This window comes from Pongo pygmaeus, chromosome 5, assembly GCF_028885625.2.
Source record: "Pongo pygmaeus isolate AG05252 chromosome 5, NHGRI_mPonPyg2-v2.0_pri, whole genome shotgun sequence".
Classification (NCBI taxonomy): Eukaryota; Metazoa; Chordata; class Mammalia; order Primates; family Hominidae; genus Pongo; species Pongo pygmaeus.
The window spans coordinates 78,955,804-78,974,113 of NC_072378.2; the positions used below are offsets into that span (position 1 = coordinate 78,955,804).

General features: G+C 39.8%; 3 long non-coding RNA genes and 1 pseudogene across 3 annotated transcripts; all 4 read right to left on the bottom strand.

The window, feature by feature from the left end:
• Positions 1 to 503: 503 nt before the first annotated feature.
• LOC129039072 (acyl-CoA-binding protein-like) lies at positions 504 to 766 on the bottom strand (annotated as a pseudogene).
• Positions 767 to 4,283: 3,517 nt separating this feature from the next.
• Positions 4,284 to 10,448, bottom strand: LOC134739735 (uncharacterized). The gene is made up of 2 exons (XR_010126734.1): positions 9,992 to 10,448; positions 4,284 to 9,006 (listed from the first exon to the last, which is right to left on the bottom strand). It is a non-coding gene; the product is annotated as an uncharacterized LOC134739735 (long non-coding RNA).
• A 1,735-nt stretch (positions 10,449 to 12,183) lies between these two features.
• LOC134739736 (uncharacterized) lies at positions 12,184 to 15,424 on the bottom strand. The gene is made up of 3 exons (XR_010126735.1): positions 15,308 to 15,424; positions 14,630 to 14,767; positions 12,184 to 12,319 (listed from the first exon to the last, which is right to left on the bottom strand). It is a non-coding gene; the product is annotated as an uncharacterized LOC134739736 (long non-coding RNA).
• An 894-nt stretch (positions 15,425 to 16,318) lies between these two features.
• Positions 16,319 to 17,134, bottom strand: LOC134739737 (uncharacterized). Its single transcript, XR_010126736.1, has 3 exons — positions 17,077 to 17,134; positions 16,602 to 16,673; positions 16,319 to 16,335 (listed from the first exon to the last, which is right to left on the bottom strand). It is a non-coding gene; the product is annotated as an uncharacterized LOC134739737 (long non-coding RNA).
• Between the last annotated feature and the right edge of the window lie 1,176 nt (positions 17,135 to 18,310).

The following is an 18,310-nucleotide window of genomic DNA, read 5'->3' on the forward strand; positions in this document are numbered from 1 at the left end:
AAGTGTCAGGTTTACACTGGGGTGATCATGAAAATGCCTTCTTTTAATGTCATATTTGAGATTCCTAGAAAGCAAAGGTTATGACTACTTAGTGAATTTCTTAAGATCTTGCAATGTGCATGCAAATACATAATAAATACAAGAAATGATCTTGTGTTCAGGCTTCTGTTAACTAGAATGCCCTGTTAATTGGTACTCCATGTTTCTATAACAATGGATCTCAGAAACTTGTTGAGGTTGCTTCTTAATTATCCAAAACCTGTGTTCATTATAGTTTTTGTTTTTTAACACAAATATACTTTTAATTGATCTCAGATAAAAACTACTCAAAGAAGGTCAGTAATCGTGTTAGCCCCTAATCTGTTAGAGCCCTGTGGTGAGCAGCCTTGAGGAGCTGGGTTAACTGGTTATTTTCCCTAGTTTCCATCATCTGCAGTATTAGAAAAAACAAGGCACTGTCTCAGTTTAGGATAAACACATGGCTGGCAACCAAATCCAGTCTCTTACTTTCCGTGTTTTTTCCTTAGCTCTTCTACTTTGTTGATGTAAGCTTTCATGGCATCTTCCTTGGTAGTCCCTTTCAGCTCATTCCAGGCATCCTATTTGGTCTTGCCTTTGAAATCCAATATCCCAGGCCATTATGTATTGATGTCGCCCACAGTTGCTTGTTTGTAGTGGCCATAGAGGAACACATCTCATCATCCCCTTGCTTGGTCTTAAGGTGTTTAACGTCTTCCACAGCTTTCTCAAACTCAGCCTGAGACATCCTGGCCAGCTTGCAAGGACTCCAGGGAGCCCGTGGAGGAGGAGAGGAGCAGGAAGCAATCATTATAGTTTTAAAATTAAATATGTATACTCTGCCTAATTCTTTTAAAGATGCACTATATATATGTATATATAGTACTATTTTCTTTTAAACTGGTAACAGGTTCTTTAAAAATTGTTGATAGTTTTCTGTCTCTGATAATGGAGATGTCAGCTTACCTTTGGAGCTGGCTTCTTTTTTGGGGTGGGTGGGAGAATCCCCAAATAGTTCCTTGTGTGATATAAATGTAAAGGAAATATCCATCCATGAGCTGATAAGGGGAGATAATTGGATCTTTGTGGGATCTAGACCAGGGCTCTGGCCCTTTGAGTAGATGGTGTCTCATAGCCCTCCTCAAGTGAGTATCCAACTCAGAATCCCACTCTCAAGTTCAGAGTTGTCAAAATGGCCTGATGGGCCTCCAAAGCCCTGGTGAAGATGACCAGCAAAGGTAATTAAGTCCAAAGATAGAATTTGTGATAAGGGAGAAGAGGTCTGCATTGGTGACCCTGATTCAGTGTCAGGGCCTTAATCAGATGGAGGAAGCACTCATTCTGGACTTAGTGCACAGCTGACACCAAAACTTCCTTGGACCAGTACCTCCAGCGCTGTGGGTGTATCCTGAGGAAATGACTGAGGTTGTGATTAGATTACGTATGGCTGATTCCTAGACAACTTGAAATCGAGGCTATATGTCTTGTGGGACACCCATGGCTGAGTCTGTGGAGAAAGGGGTAGTTCCCCAAGGAACACACTGGTTATTTTACCAGCAAAAATGCAAATGAATAGCAGGCAAACAAAAACAACTGATTACACCATAAATACTAAAAATGATTTCCCCCTTTTATAAAAGGTAAGCAAATGCCTATGCCTTTCTCAAGTTCAAGAATTATTATAACCATGCTTCCATTTCCAAAAGAAGGAAACTGTACCCATAGTGACTGTATAGAAAAAGAAACACAACAGAGCTTCAGAGTCATAGCTGGGCTGACTGCCTGCACACACCCAGCTGTTCTCTTAAAATCGCAAAGCCCGTGGAAGTTCAAGACTCTGTTGTTTTGGCCCAAATTACATATTTCAACACTTTATTGTTTGCTTTTGATGTCTGGGTTAGTAATTTTCATGCAAAAAGGACCATCTGGGAAAAACATTTTTTTGTGTCTCATGTGGGTTCTTTATGGATAAGCAAAAATGCTCATTATTTAAGCAAAAATGTTTTTAATATGGAGCTGCAATGATGTTGTGAATAAGGAGTTACATCACTGTGCTATCCACTTCTATGCCCAGAAAAACAGAAACACATTGCTTTGTATTCATGAGGAAAGTGTAGACATCACTGCAAGAAATGCGTTTTAGAAATTGCCCCAAATATTACTCTAGAATACATTCTTTGTTATTAAGCTTTGTTATAGCATAAGGAAAAAAAAATGCTTCAGTAAACTTTTTCAAATGATCTTTCATAAAATTACAACATTTCTTAATATATTTTTAAATCAAGAAAGCCACATATACAATATTAACTGGGAAAGGATATTTAAAAAAAAACAATTCTTAAAAATAACAGATTGGCATAATCAAATCAGGTGAGTTCTGGTGATTACTGAGAAATAAAACACTTGGATTTAATAAATCTTAAAGCACTTAACCATGTAATGAAGCACAGAGCGATGGAAGAAAATGTGTAAATTTGAAGTCTCATCTAATTTAAAGTCACAAAAATGAGAATCACACAAAATACTCTCGCTTTCCTGGGCAGAAATGAATACACTGCAGGCTATGACAGTGTAGTAGCTATTAACCCATTGTGGATAAACAATTAAAAAGCTGGATTACCAAATGTAAGATAATGTAAAGTAGCACTCTTCAAATGAGTCTGGGTATATCAGAGTACATGCCGACTTGCCCTAAGAGACCATGTTGGGTGGGGTGGGGGGTGGCTTTAAAGAATCCAGGTTCTTAAGTGAATTAAGGCAAGAACAGAAAACCAAATACAGCATGTTCTTACTTATAAGTGAGAACTAAGCATTGTGGGAGCTAAGCATTGGATACTCATGGACATAAACATGGGAACAATAGACACTGGAGACCACTAGTAATCTACCTATTGGGTACTATGCTCACTGCTTGAGTGATGGGATCATTCATACCCTAAACCTCAGCATCATACAATGTACCCCCTGAACCTAAAATAAAAGTTGAAATTATTAAATAATTTCTTTAAAGAATCCAGGTCCTTACCCTCCATATGTTCTCTTTCCTAAAACACACCTGCCTACAGGATATCCCTCTGGTAGTTCTCCTCTTATCTCTCACCACTATCACCTTCCTCCCAATGTACTCAAAAACAAACCTCTTACTCTTCTTGAATCCAACTACATACATTTTTCCAGGGTGGAAAAACCCCTCATCAAACCAAAGGGTTTAAAATGTCAAAATTGAAATATGACATATTGGCAGAGGAAAAGAAAAGAGATTATCAGTAAGAAATATTGAAGGCATAGGTGTGTTATTTTATACAAGTGACAAACTTATGAAATAATTTTTTATCAAAGGTTTTTATCTATTTAACTAGAATATTTAACTGGAAACCATGCTAGGAAGTTCCAGTCGGTTAAGATGTGTGTTCTCTCTGCATCTTTATGATTCTCAGTAGTGCGAATGAGCTTGATAATTTGCATTATTAACCTGCATCATGGCCTGGGTCTCAGTTGCATATGTGCATGGTTTCAAGGAAGAAGCGACAAAAATGTCCATGTTTACTTGCATCAAGTTTTTCCAAAAAGACCATTTACAAGAAAAATCATCTTTATTTTATTTAACAGAAACACGAATCTCCTGCCCACTGTCACTCCTCAGTCATTGTGTTTATTCCACTATTTGATGTTGTTTTGTGATACAGAATTTATTTAATAGCAATCATCAATTTACTTTTTGTAAACTCTACAATTACTAGGGACTCAATACCTTCTCTTTTCTTTGCTGGTAATTCCCAGCAGAGTAAACTGCACTCTTTAAAATAAAACATTTACTTAGGTATGGGTGTATGATACCCCTCTGTCCCCTGTAGAGAGGGGACTGGCTCGTAGTGAATCCTAGGCTTCTATTGTCCCTTGCTCCCTATCTGTAAGTAATAAGCCTGCTTCATGGAACTTGTATGTGACTGTTCTATCTCACTGGATTCAGTGAGGTAACCAGTTCACAGTGAACCTAAGTCACACTATTGGCTTAAAACAATCATTTAACTCTCACAATTCTGCTGTTCAGGGATTTAAGCAGGGCTCAAAAGGGAAAGCTCATTTCTGCAACATATGCATTGACTGGAGAATCCATGATAGCTTTGCTCACATGTCACGTTTCTCAAATGTTTGACTGAAGTGGCTGGGACCTGGCTGATCCTCTCTATCTCTCCCTTCATAGGCTCTCATACTCTGGGGCTTCTTTTTCTGCACACGCTCTCTCTTTACATGGATTCTTTATATAGCTGCTTGTTTCCTCTCTGAGCGAAAACAGAAGCTATATGACATTTGAATGTCTGGGCTCAAAAATCCAAGAATATGACTTCTGCTGCATTAAATTTGTCAAAAAAAATTACAAGTTCAGTACAGATTCAAGGTATGAGTAAACAGATGTGCTCTCTCGGTCAGAGAACTGGCAAGTGCATGAATAATTCTTACTGGCTGTAGTTACATACAGTCTCCCACAGTCTGCCCTCTGGCCACAAAAACTCACATTACTTCCATATGCAAACTATAGTCAACTGTTTCAAAGACTCCCAAAGTCTCAACAAATTATAATATCACATCCTATGCCCAGTATCTCTTGATCTACATTGGGATCATACAGATGTGCATGAAATTTCATAAGTGCAGCTCCTTTCGATATGAACTGTGAAGCAAAAATGCAAGTTATCTGTACCTCCATGCCCAACAATATAATGTTAAGACAGACTAGAATAACCACATTAGACATTCATTTATAAAAGGGAGAAATGAAGGCACAAAGCAGTCACTAGTCAATAGAAATTCTGAAATACAACCAGGCTCATCTTATCAGTGTCCCCTAATCTGGAGGCAAGGAATGTTTCTTGATTCAGGTCCAGTTTTGCTATACGGAAGTGATTACCTAATCCATTGCTTCTAATAGCTTATACTTTTGTTTGCAGGGCTCTGGGCTCTACCTTCTGAATCATATTTCCTTTGTTCATAGGAAATTTTCCATGTTTGCCATCATGTAGCTGTCCCAGTCTACCTTTCACAAAGCAAGTTGAGGGCCCAGAGAAAAATGAAATGAAAAAAAAAGACCTTTTTTCATTTTTCACCTTCCATGTCCTTTAGTACAAGCTGATATAATACCTTAAGAAATTTAATGTGCTTCCTGTGTATCAAATTCTAAATTTGAAATCCAAAATAAATGTTATTATAAGTGAAAAAGTCACACATACAAATCTCTTCAAGACAAGCCCCTCTCTAATGCAGGCTTTGAGTCAGAGCATTGTGGAACAATATTCTTAAAATTCTTACAAGCTGTTTTGTCTAGCTGAGAAGGTTGATGAGGCACTGAGTTAAATTAGGGATCTTGTAACTACACTGTTGATTTGATCTTTACACTAAGGCCACATTTTATTGACAATGTCTTGAATTCTACCTTTTTCCTGGGCCCTTTCTCACTTTTAGAACATTTTTCTAACTCAAGAATGTAGGAATGAGAAAATGTTTTATTTTCCAACTCAGCAAGTCCTCAGTTGGAAATATTTTCTCTACATTTGACTTGAAAATGGAATCATTCCTGTTTAGTCAATATCATTTTTGCAATACCTTATAATATGTAGGTATAAGAGGCTGTATTAGTCCATTTTCATGCTGCTATAAAGACATACTCAAGACTGGGCAATTTGTAACAAAAAAAAAAGAGGTTTAATGGACTTACGTTTCCATGTGGCTGGGGAGGCCTCACAATCATGGTGGAAGGTGAAAGGCATGACTCACATGGTGGCAGACAAGAGAAGAGAGCTTGTGCAGGGAAACTCCCATTTTTAAAACCATAAGATCTCACAAGACTTATTCACTATCACTAGAACAGCACAAGAAAGGCCCGCCCTCATAACTCAATTACCTCCCACCAGGTTCCTCCCATGACACATAGGAATTATGGGAGTTACAATTCAAGATGAGATTTTGGTAGGGACACAGCCAAACCACACCATTCTGCCCCGGCCCCTCCCAAATCTCATGTCTTCACATTTCAAAACCAATCATGCCTTCCCAACAGTCCGCTAAAGTCTTAACTCATTTCAGCATTAACTCAAAAGTCCGCAGTCCAAAGTTTCATCTAAGATAAAGCAAGTCCCTTCCACCTATGAGCCTGTAAAATCAAAAGCAAGTTAGTTACTTCCTAGATACAATGGGGGTATAGGCATTGGGTAAATACTGTCATTCCAAATGAGAGAAATTGGTCAAAACAAAGGGGCTATAGGCCCCATGCATGTCCAAAATCCAGTGGGTCAGTCAAATCTTAAAGCTCCAAAATGATCTTCTTTGACTCCAAGTCTCACATCCAGGTTATGCTGATGAAAGAAGTAGGTTCCCATGGTCTCAGTCAGCTCTGCCTCTGTGGCTTTGCAGGGTATAATCCCTCTCCTGGCTGCTGTCGTGGCAGGCATTGAGTGTCTGTGGCTTTTCCAGGTGCATGGTACAAGCTGTCGATGGATCTATCATTCTGGGGTCTGGAGGATGGTGGCCTTCTTCTCACAGCCCAACTAGGTGTTGCCCCAGTAGGAACTCTCTGTGGGAGCTCCAACCACACATTTCCCTCCTGCACTGCCCTAGAAGAGGTTCCCCAAGAGATCCCTGCCCCTGCAGCAAACTTCTGCCTGGACATCCAGGTGTTTCCATACACCCTCCGGAATCCAGGCGGAGGTTCCCAAAGCCCAATTCTTGACTTCTTTGCACTGGCAGGCTCAACACCACATGGAAGCTGCCAGGGCTTGAGGCTTGCACCCTCTGAAGCCACAGCCTGAGCCACAGCCTAGGCTGGACACAGCACAGGTACCTTGGGACCTGCCCACGAAACCACTTATTCCTCCTAGGCCTCCAGGCCTGTGATGGGAGGGGCTGCCATGAAGACCTCTGACACATTGGAGACATTTTCCTCATTGTGTTGGGGATTAACATTTGGCTCCTAGTTAGTTATGCAAATTTCTGCAGCCAGCTTGAATTTCTCCTCAGAAAATAGGGTTTTCTTTTCTATCGAATTGTCAGGCTACAAATTTTCTGAACTTTTATGCTCTGCTTCCCTTATAAAACTGAATGCCTTCAACAGCACACAGGTCACCTTTTAAATGCTTTGCTGCTTAGAAATTTCTTCTGCCAGATACCCTAAATCATCTCTCTCAAGTTCAAAGTTTCACAACTCTCTAGGGCAGGGGCAAAGTGCCACCAGTCTCTTTGCTAAAACATAACAAGAGTCACCTTTGCTCTCATCCCTAACAAGTTCCTCATTTCCATCTGAGACCACTTCAGCCTGTCCATATTGCTATCAGCATTTTTGGCAAAGCCATTCAACAAGTCTCTAGGAAATTCCAAACTTTCTCACATTTTCCTGTCTTCTGAGCCCTCCAAACTGTTCCAACCTCTGCCTGTTACCCAGTTCCAAAGTCACTTCCACATTTTTGGGTATCTTTTCAGCAGCACCCCACTCTACTGGTACCAATTAGTCCATTTTCATGCTGCTGATAAAGACATACCCAAGACTTGGAAATTTGCAACGAAAGAAAGAAGTTTAATGGACTTACAGTTCCACGTTGCTGGGGTGGCCTCACAATCCTGGTAGAAGGTGAAAGGCACATCTCACATGGCAGCAGACAAGAGAAGAGAGCTTGTGCAAGAAAACTCCTGTTTTTAAAACCATCAGATCTCATGAGGCTTATTCACTGTCACGAGAACAGCACAGGAAAGATCTGCCCCATAATTCAACTACCTCCCACCAGGTTCCTCCCACAACACGTGGGAATTGTGGGAGTTACAATTCAAGATGAGGGGACATCTTGGGTGGGGACACAGACAAACCACATCAGAAGCCAGTTGCACATGCAAAATTTTGCCTGGAGGCCAGGCGCGGTGGCTCATGCCTGTAATCCCAGCACTTTGGGAGGCCGAGGCGGGTGGATCACGAGGTCAGGAGATTGAGACCATCCTGGCTAACACGGTGAAACCACATCTCTACTAAAAATACAAAAAAATTAGCCAGGCGTGGTGGCAGGCACCTGTAGTCCCAGCTACTAGAGAGGCTGAGGCAGGAGAATGACGTGAACCCGGGAGGTGGAGGTTGCAGTGAGCTGAGATCGCGCCTCTGCACTCCGGCCTGGGCGACACAGCGAGACTCTGTCTCAAAAAAAAAAAAAAAAAAAAAAAAATTGCCTGGAAACCTGCTTAGCCAGATCCACAAAATCCTTAGGTATATTTTCTATCTTTATATTTCTGCACATAATAGTTTTTTCAAATGTTTCCTCACTACTTAATATTGGGCATTCTTCTCCAGCCTCCAATAGTAATTTGCTTACTGGTCTTCTAACTTCCATAAATAGTCCCATTGTTCTTCCAGTTTTTACCTGTAGTTCAGGGGCTGGCTGGGCTTCTTTCTACATCCTTCCATAGTGTCTCATGCATCAGAGGTTTTTTCTCTCCATATGGCCACTCTCTCAAGGACAATAAGTGAACTTCCTCACATAGCAGCTGTTTTTCCCTCTGATCAAAAGCAGAGGCTATGTGACCATTGCAGGCCTGGACCCAAAAGTCCTAGAATGTCATGTCTGCTGTATTCTACTGGTCAAAACAAGTCCCAAGGTCAGACCAGATACAGTTTACCCTCATCTCTTGATTAGAGAAGCCACAAGCAAATATGATATGCAAAAAACTCTTGGTCCTTACAGTGGGTTGAATAGTGGCCCCCAAATAAATGCTTATGTCCTAATTCCCAGAACCTGTGAATGTTACCTTACTTGGAAAAGGGGTCTTTGCAGATGTAGCTAAGTTAAAGATCTTGAGATGAGGATATCAACCTGTCTTATCTAGGGGGACACTCATCCAATGACAAGTGTTCCTATAAGGGACACACAAAGGAGAGCCACACAGGCGGAAGAAAAACCATGTGAAGATTGAGGCGTATGCAGTCACAAGCCAAGGAATGCTGGCATCTGTCGGATGCTGAAAGAGACAAGGAACAGATTCTCTTAGAGCCTGAGAAGGAAGCACTGATATCTTGATTTTGGACTTCTGGCCTTGAACTGTGAGAAAATCAATTTGTGTTGTTTTAAGTCACCACGTTTGTGGTATTTGGTTATGGCGGTCACAGGAAACTAATATAGCAGGTATGTTTGAAATCAATCTAATACATTATGCTTATACTATTTTTAATGTTCAGATACTCATCATAAATAAGCTTTACAAAAATTTTGCTTCAGTCTACATAAATCAGATACATAGTATTTATTAATAATTTTTAAGAAAAAATTTATTTTTGAAAATAATTTTTGAATGGAATGATTCTATAGGATAATGAATATAAGAAAAATAATTTTCATTTTATAAATGGTTTTCAAAACTATAAATGTTGCCCAGTGTAGATTTTAAATTGCATACTTACTATACAAATAACTGTCTAAAGCATTGCTTTCTGCAATGATGGAAATGTCCGATGTCTTCCCTGTCCCATGTTGTAGCCACTAGACACACGTGAATATTGAGAACTTGAAATATGGTTTATGCGACTGAGAGTTAAATTTCAAATTTTATTTCATTCAGTTAATTTAAATTTAGACAAATGTGACTAGTGGCTACCATATTGGACAAGTGTTGGTCCAACAAATCCTTTTACAAGTTAGGTGGTATATACTTTTTTTCTTGTAACAGAATTTAAGAGGAACATAATTGTATTGCCCACTGACGGACTGAATTAGTCATGGCAACCACCCATGGCCACATGGCAAGAAACACATGGCATGCATTAGGTAAAAGGTCAAGATATGTGTAATAAATAAACTATTTACAAATGTGAGCAGGATGTAAAGAAACCAAAGATAGTGTAATACCCTGAGAATAGTAACAAGAAGGTTGTCAATATCTTTGGCCCTAAAGGGATACAAGGGAGCGTTTACTAGGACCCAGAAGGAGATAGTATAGATTGGGTTACCTTGAAAGGGGATGTAATTTTTCAGGGAAGGAGCTGGGAGAATAAATAGCCATCTCTTCTCTTCCTCTAATCTCCTGCCAAGAGGTACTCATTGGTAAAATCCAGCTGGACGCAAGAAGGCAAGCATGCTGATATAGTCCATACAGGTCAGCCTCCAGGGAAGAAGTAACGTAGAAGAGGATGGTATAGATCTAGAATGATAAATAGAAGATATCCAACACATAGAAAATTAAAATAAAATTATTATGTATTATAATGTGTTTTTGGCTGATCCAATACAGCTGATGTTTACAGAAATGAGTGACATCGTTATAATTAGACTTTTTCTATTTTGTTAACTTATTTATGTAAATGAGATTTCCACACTCTGAGCCCTGCCTCATTTTAGCAATAAGTGATTCATCCAAAGGTACATAAACTGAAAGGAAGGGAATGCTCCATTAATTTCAGATGTTTCCAAAAAATATGATAAGAATGATCAAATGTTTAATATATTTAAATTAATGATGAGTTATAATAATATAATTACAATTTAATCCAGGGGAAATTTTTCAATAGCAAGGGCATATAGTCGAAGAATTTTAAAATTTAATTTATATATATCCAGAGAGAGATTATACAGTAATTAATAAAAGACTTTTAAGCATAAAGATATATTTTATTAGGATGAAATTCTACAGAGAATAAAGAATGAATATGTAAGTTCAAGACAAAAAAAAGAAACGATGTAAAATTTCTGACTTTTCTGAGTTTTTTTCCACAAGTGTATTTTTGTAAATGGATGAAGACAGGCATCAGGTTACTCTGGTAGGTGAGGTATCAGCGAAAATGGCAGAGTATGAATTCCAAAAGTCTGTCCCTCCACAAAAGCAATGCATAAAGTGGCACAACTGTCAGAACCAACTTTTTCAGAACCTAGAATGTAATCAAAAGCTTACAACAACCAGGGGAACACTTAATCAAGAAAAGCAGCCAAATCTCAGCATATGTCCTAGCAATTCCACTCCTGGGTATACACCCAAGAGAACTGAAAACATATGTTCACATAAAAATTTGTACATGAACATTCATAGCAGCATTATTAATAATAAATAAAAGTGGAAACAATCCCTCAACTGATGAATGGATAAACAAAATTTGCTATAACTATACAATGAATATTATTCAGCCATTAAAGGAAATGAAGTATTGATAGGTACTATAGCATGAATGAACCTCAAAAACATTATGCTAAGTGAAAGAAACCAGTCACAAAAACCCACATGTTATATGATTCCATTTATATGAAATGTCTAGAATAGGCAAATCCACAGAGACGGAAAGCAGATTAGTAGTTGCCAAGGGATGGGAGATGAAGGGAATGGAGAATGACTGCTTAATAGATACGGGGTTTCTTTTGGGATGATGATTAAAATGTTTTGGAGCTAGATAGAGGTGATGGTTCCACAATGTTGTAAATGTACTAAAAGCCACTGAACCATACACTTTAAAATGGTGAATTTTATGTAATGTGAATTGTAACTCAATTTAAAAAACTGTGGTATTAGGTTCCATTGGATACCTTAACAGTATGATGGATTTTTATTTGAAAACTCAGAATTTTCAATATTCTTGAAGTTACCATCTTTATAACAATTTAATCTAGAATGAAAAAATTTAGATATTACTTAAAAAATGTGTGGCAGGGTAGATTGAATCAAATGAGGCTGGTGATATTTGACTGTTTTAACCTATAAAATGACATTTCATATGATTCTATTGTTCTTCAAATTTTCTAGAAGGTATATGAACAAATAAGTAGATCACTATGAAAAGGATTAGAGAAAGAAGGTAAACTTAGCACTTGTTAACTTGGGAGAAGTGAGCTCCAGGTGAGTAAGAATTTTGAGAGGGAATGGAAGCATGAGCAGTGTGTGGGGGGGCAGCACACAAGCACCCCGGCCCTGGGCCTGCAGCTTGCCTTCCAATGCTCCACCACTTACTGCTATGGAGCGTCAGACAAGTTCATTACCTTTAGCGTCTCAGCTTTCTGCATTGTAGAGATGATACTAGTACTTACCACATAGGGTTGTTCTGAGGATTAAATGACCTAATGTGTAAAAAGAGTTTAAAACAATACTGGTAAATACATGCTGCATTAGCAGGCCACTGCCACAATAACACTGCATAACAAACAAGCACAAAGTCTCAATGTTATACAACAATAAGCATTTATTTCCCACTCTGCACCTGTGGATTGGTTAGACTTGCCTCAGGCTGCAGGTTGGGACCAGGTCTGCTACATGAGTCACTCATCTTCCTTGGACCAGCAGTTAATCAAGGAACATTCTTCTCATGGCAAAAGGCAGGAATACAAGGAAATGTTAACGTCCCTTTTGAAGTAAGGCTTTTTCTTCTTAAGTTTTTTATTTCCTTTTGTTTTGTATGTTCTTCTAAATTCTTGTATTTTTATTGGAATTTCAATAGAGAAAACATTACTATCCATTAAACATTCCTTGGTTGTGAAGCAAATTCATGCTTCAGTCAAAAACACTGGTGTGTCCCATTCTTTGAAACATCATCTTCCCTTCTGCACCGAATGAGCTACATGAATCCCATACAACATAGATAAAGAGAGATGGAGAAATATAATTTCCTTGGATTCTGAATTCATTTTGATTATAATTTTCTCTCCTCTTCTTTTGACAAGCCAGTCTTACGTGCTGTCAGAGCAATTTTGTAGCATCTACTAAAGAGAAATAATTTGGAAAACACATCACATGTGCTAGCTGAGAGATTTATCTTGTCAGGCAGGTGAAGCAGAATTCAAGGGGAATTTGCATCTCCTCCCATAGTTTGGCCTGTGTGTTTTATTATCAGAAACCAACAAAGTTTTAATTCCACCTTCTTCTGTTTTCTGATGAGTAAACAAAGGAAGACGTTTTGATAAAGAGACTTAATGGGAGAAGCTGATGTATTATACCTTTGCAGATAATGCAAATTTATAAGCCTAAGGAAATACATTTATCAATTCCTCCCACCTGAATAGACCGTTTAGCTTGTGAGATTCTGATAATAAAGTAAAGAAAATCAACACTTTCTTCCCACATAGTACTGCTGTAAATTTCATGAAAAGTGATCACATGTGCCTGGCCAGGATGAAAACACCTTGAGATCAAGTCTTTACTATACTACTAATGTGTAGATGGTAGAGTCCTTTTGGCCAAAAAGCAAGAAAGCACCTTTGTTACAAGCACATAAGGTAGCTTCCAAACACTAATACTTTTTTCTGGGTTGCAATTCTAAACGGCAAAGATTGAGTGTGAATAATACACTTGATTTTGTTGACAGCTGTTATTTTATTTTATTTTTGGTCTCAGACAGCGTCTTGTTCTGTCACCCAGGTTGGAGTGCAGTGGTGAGATCACAGCTCACTGTAGCCTCAACCTCCTGGGCTCAAGTGAGCATCTCTCCTCCTCAGCCTCCCAAATAGCTGGGACTACAGGTGTGCACTACCACGCCTGGCTAATTTTTAAAAAAATTTTTGAAGAGATGGGACCTCATTATGTTGCCTAGGCTCGTCTTGAGCTCCTGGCCTCAAGCAATCCTCTGGCCTCAGCCTCAGCCTCCCAAAGGGCTGGGATTACAGGCATGAGCCATTGCATCTGGCCTCCCAACCATTCTTTTTAATTGCAGTTTAAATGTTTTACATTGTGATTATATTTCCTTAGAGTGAGGGAGCTTTAGCCTAGCCCCAAAATGGAAGGTGTAATATCACAGGAAGTCCTAGCTACTACTCTGCCCTCTGAAGTTCAACTAAAAATGATTATGTACCTTTGATCACATGTTTGATTCTCAGTCTTAAGAAATGTGTGTGTGGGCACTATGCAACCATTCATCATGATACCGATAGGGACAGGGGTGAGAGAAATTCTAGGAAGAAAAGGGCAGGTCCCTGGTGAAGCCCCACTCTCAAGACAAAAAGCCTGAGACTGCAGCCCAAAGTGAGAATTTATATCCCTGTTTTCCTGCTTGAATATTGCCTTTTCCTAAGCCACCCCTGGCCCTGCCCTGCCCCATCATGTGCCTATAAGGACCCCAGACTCAGCCGGCAGAGAGGAGAAGCAGCTGGATGTCAGGGACTATGGCTGGACATCAGAGAGAAGTGGCTCGACTTCAGAGGGACAGCTTGACAGTGTAATTCCAGAGAAGAGTCCAGCCAGAGATGGCTGGACTTCTGGACCTGAGGGGAAGATTACCTACCCATCCCATCCCCTTTTCAGCTCCCTTTCCCACTGAGGGTCACTTCCATCAGCAATAAAATTCCCTGTATTTACCATCCTTCAGTTTGCTCATGCAACCTCATTTTTCCTGGACACTGGACAAGAGCTCGGGAGCCATGAGTGTGGATACAAAAGGCTACCACACTGGCCCTTTGCCCTCACTGGTGGAAGGCAGCTGCCTCAGGTGAAAAGGCAAAGGGCCCACTGAACTGTTAACACTTAAGCCATCCACATGACAGAGCTAAAAGAGCACAGTAACACACCCTCTGGGGCTTCAGGGGTCTCAGGCACCCCCAACTAGATGCTGCAGGGCCTGCATGGAGTTCGCTTGTGCCGGTGCCCGAAAGGGCTAGCTGTGGCTTCTGCACCCACTCACCTGTGTGCTCCCTTCCGCAAGGGGTACAATGAGGCAGGTCAGAGTGAGTGAAGTTTGATCCTGCTGGCACTGAATTGGTCAGCTGGTTCCAGCACTCGTGCACTCCAGTTCCCACCTTGTTTGCTTGCATGCTTCCTCCTGCGAGGAGTTGAGAGCAGCGGGCTGAGTAAACAAGGCACCCCTGTCCCGAGTCCCACAATGGGGTCAAGGAAATATCCTGCTTCCTCACTCCTTTAAACTCTTTAATGACAGGAGAAAATTCTCATAGGAGAATCATACTATTTCTAAGTGGAAAAAAATAGAATACAAGCTATTTAAATAGTATAATTCCTATTGAGCAAGAAAAAATACAGTTATTTGGAAGGAAATACATCTAAATGTTAATTGTGGGGCTTGGAATCATTATTATTCATCCTCTTGCATTATCTTATATTTATGAACTGTTTACAGTAAATGAGAGTTACTTTTATAACTTGAAAAGTTCCTAAAAATTAGCTCCCCATTCTTGTTCTGTCACCCAGGTTGGAGTGCAGTGGCAATATCACAGCTTACTCTAGTCCTAACTTCCTGGGCTCAAGCGATCATCTCTCCTCAGTCTCCCAGACAGCTGGGACTATAGGTGTGCACTACAAAACCTGGCTAATTTTTTAAAACATTTTTGTAGAGATGGGATCTCACTGTGTTGTCCAGGCTGGTCTTGAACTCCTGGCCTCAAGCAATCCTCTGGCCTCAGCCTCCCAAAGGGCAGGGATTACAGGCATGAGCCATTGTTCCCAGCCACCCAGGTGTTGTTGAAATAAGCTGGAAAAATAACACTGTATACACTAAAAACAAGATATAAAAGAGACTTTTCTAAACTTCCCAAAACTTCTATCTTCTGCCATAACTTTTTTTTCTTTATTCTCTTCCTGATGGTCTTAGTTAAGGTCATAATTTCAACCACTGATGTTACCACATAAACACCTTGGTCCTAGGTATCCAGACTTTGCCTTGTCCTTCACTTCTAGTCCTGTAATACAGACCACTTGCCAAGTAGCTCTACGTGGATATCTTGTAAGTATACTCAATATTAACCCCCAAACAAACTCATGAATTGTCCTCTGAGACCTGCTTGTGCTCCTGCTGACTCTGTTCTTGTTAATGACACCACTCGCTCGGTCATTATGAAGATAATCACACTGTTATTTTAACCCTCCTTTATCTTTCACATATGAACAATTGTCATCATATTTTATCTCAACAATGTTGCTTGAATTTAATTGCTCCTTTCCATTCCCACTGGCAATATCCTAATTATACCTCTCACTTGGACAATGGCATTATACTTACCAAACACCTCACATTTATTAACCTTAACCTTCACAATAGTCCTAAGATGTAGGTACTCTTCTTATCATCTCTATTTTAGGTAACTTGCCCAAAGTCATAGAGTTTACAAGCAGAGCTAGGATTTGAACCCAGGCAGTCTAATGTCAGAGATTGTATGCATAATTTCCTGCCACATAGTCTCTAGATCAGTAATGGCAACAACAGCTACTCTTTAATTTTCACTACAATCCTGTGAAAGTAGCATTATCCGTATTTTAGAGATTTGGAAACCAAGGCTCAAGCAGGTTAAGAACAGAAACACCTCATGAGTTTAGTCGGCCTACTTACCCACCTGCCTGCATCAGATTAATCCTCTAAGTGCACCCATCTGATTATTCCTTAAATAAGAAAAAAGAAAAAGAAAAAATGATGTCCTTCATTGCCTAAGGAATAAAGTTCAAATTGTTCGTTTGGGCATTCAGGGGCTCCCCATGTCTGCTCACTTTCCAGCTTTATCTGCCACTTGTCACTCCAGCTGGGTAGGTCACCTGGCCTGCACTCAGCCATGCCCTCAGGTTCTGCCTGTACTCATAAGTACATTTTCATTTCTCACCACGCATCCCAGTTGTTGTGTATGTATCCTGTGCATATATTGAAAAGGTACCTTTGGAATTTTCACTAAACAGCAACCATAGATTAGGTATATTCTGAAGACTTCTCTGCCATTACACAGACCCTGGAAAGAGAAAAATCATTTAGTTTTTCCAAAGTGGGAAAATAGGCTTGACAGAGCTATCTTCTTGCACTCTCTCATGCAGTGGTGCCCTATGGTAATGCTGTCAGTTCAACAATGTATATATAAATAATAAAATGTAAAAAAAATGAGGATTGTGATGAGTAGAATGGAAGCAAGAAGCAGGTTGAGTCCTTTAGCTGTTAACCCTAAAAAGGATGGCTTGGATAGTCCCAGCCTAGAGACCTCTTATGCCCAGATGGCTCTTTTGTATTGGTCTTCTGCTGTAGGCTAGAGCGCTGGTTTTAATCTTTTCCTCCTTCTCCTCTAGCTCCTCCACTTCTTCCTCCTCCCTCTTACCCTTCCTTTCCTTCTTGTCAGACCTTTTCATCCAAGAAAGTCTTACCAGGAGGTTCAATGTGAACTAGAGATTAAAAACAGAGCTGCTCTGCTGGAGGTGGGGTGGGGAGCCTGAAGACTTCTTCATCTGCATCTCACCACATCCCCCCTCCTTGCACCTGAAGAATTCTGCAGAGACCAGTTTCCAAGGGCTGTGTGGGCAGAGTGTGCATGTTCAGGCATGCATGCCTGTTTGCAGATGGTATGGAGAAAAAGGTGATTGTATTGTTCATAAAAATGTAACTTGCTCAAGTATACGCCCCCTTTCTTTCTAAATTACTTGCTTTTATATTCTGGGTTCCCTAGAACTTAGATTGAAACGTCATCCAACAACTATTTGTTTAGGGCTTGCTGAGCTGCTTTCATACTGTGAGGATTGAGAAATATATGAAGGAGTCCCTGCCCAAGAAATTGCATAATTTAATAGTGAGGCCAAGACTGTCATCTTCCTGAGAGTGACTCTAACATTCTAGATTTTCAGTTTTGATCTTTTGCTTGAACTTTAGCTGCCTGTTGGCCTCCTGGACAATCTCTGCTTGATTATCCTACTCTTCGCCTCAATTTGACATCTCTAAACCTGAAACTATGTCCTTTGTCAGGAAATCAAGACGTTTGTAACATCCACATCAGAGTTGTCTGGTAAAGGAGTAAAAACATGGAGGAGCAGTAATAAACAGTGGAGATCATCAAAGTGACAAAAGTAACAAAAATAATTGGGGATTGCTAAGAGCTACTGTTAATTATTTGAAGGCTGTAATGTATGAGAGGGAGTAGATGTCTCCTGGAGTGAACATATACCTGCTATTACCTCAACGACCTTAGTTCCCTGCCTTTCATCTTGTCAGCATCTCTATGTTAATATGATTATAGTATTTAAAAACAAGTTTTTTATATATAAATAGCCTTTAAATTACAAGTCAATAACTATATCTATAATGCAGCCAAATAAATAGAAATCTGTCCTAAAAATGGAGAAAAAACTAACCATGATGGACACTCTAAAAGAAGGTACTATATATAAAAAACAGTGTTTATTACAATTTCTGGGTAGTGACTGGTATTTTGTGGATCCCATAGATCAGGCATGTTCAGTGTGGTATGGCCATAGACATGACTGGTATTTTCTTTTCTTTTTCTTTTTTGAGATAGAGTCTCGCTCTGTCACCCAGGCTGGAGTGCAGTGGTGAGATCTCAGCTCACTGCAACCTCCACCTCCCGGGTTCAAGTGATTCTCCTGCCTC